This window comes from Pseudophryne corroboree, chromosome 5 (genome assembly GCF_028390025.1).
Source record: "Pseudophryne corroboree isolate aPseCor3 chromosome 5, aPseCor3.hap2, whole genome shotgun sequence".
NCBI lineage: Eukaryota > Metazoa > Chordata > Amphibia > Anura > Myobatrachidae > Pseudophryne > Pseudophryne corroboree.
Genome location: NC_086448.1, coordinates 465,929,458 through 465,930,221, shown reverse-complemented (window position 1 = coordinate 465,930,221; position 764 = coordinate 465,929,458). Strand labels below are relative to the sequence as shown.

General features: G+C 35.6%; 1 pseudogene; it reads right to left on the bottom strand.

The window, feature by feature from the left end:
* Nucleotides 1-645: 645 nt before the first annotated feature.
* Nucleotides 646-764, bottom strand: LOC134930283 (5S ribosomal RNA; annotated as a pseudogene).

The following is a 764-nucleotide window of genomic DNA, read 5'->3' as shown; positions in this document are numbered from 1 at the left end:
TATGTGTTATATGTTGTTAATTTATGTAATAAATTGGTTTATTTTTATCATTGTGTCCATCAATTGGTATTGAGCGCCCACCTGGTAATTTTCCATAATTAACTTTGTAGGGGTTTTTTTTGCAAAGAAGCAAAAAAGGGGACTGTTTAGATGTCTTTCTGGGGCACACTTTTGATAAATTAGTTTGTAATGAAGATGGAATGATGTGAAATGTAATTATAAAGATAAAACATAACTTTTATTACATATCAGACGATAAAAAAAGGGGGGAGAGACAAACAAATTAGATAAATGATGCTGTATATATCAGCAAGGTAAATAAAAAAAGTATTAAATCACAATGTGACGATATGTGACTCTCTTAATGTAAAGTAGGTGGCAGAAGGTTTGTCCGCACACCCACTGGAAATAAGCGAGTATTGATGTTTGAATTGAATCAGAGCGAAAATTTTTAGGTAAATCCTGTATTCTCTATGGATTTATGAATTTTTATACTTGAGTATATTCATATGAGAGAAACAGGAAGAACCGGCTTTAACGACTCCGGACTCCTTCTAGTAGGTAACACAGATATTAGTGCTGCAAAGACCAATAGCAGTAGGAATACTGGTGAGTGAAAAATATACACGGAAGGTGTGTTCCTTGATACTACAGTACCCAGTATTCCCAGAGGGTCACCCTTTCTAGTACTGACCAGGCCCAATGCTGCTTAGCTTCCAAGATCAGATGAGATCGGGCATATCCAGCATGGTATGACTGTAGAT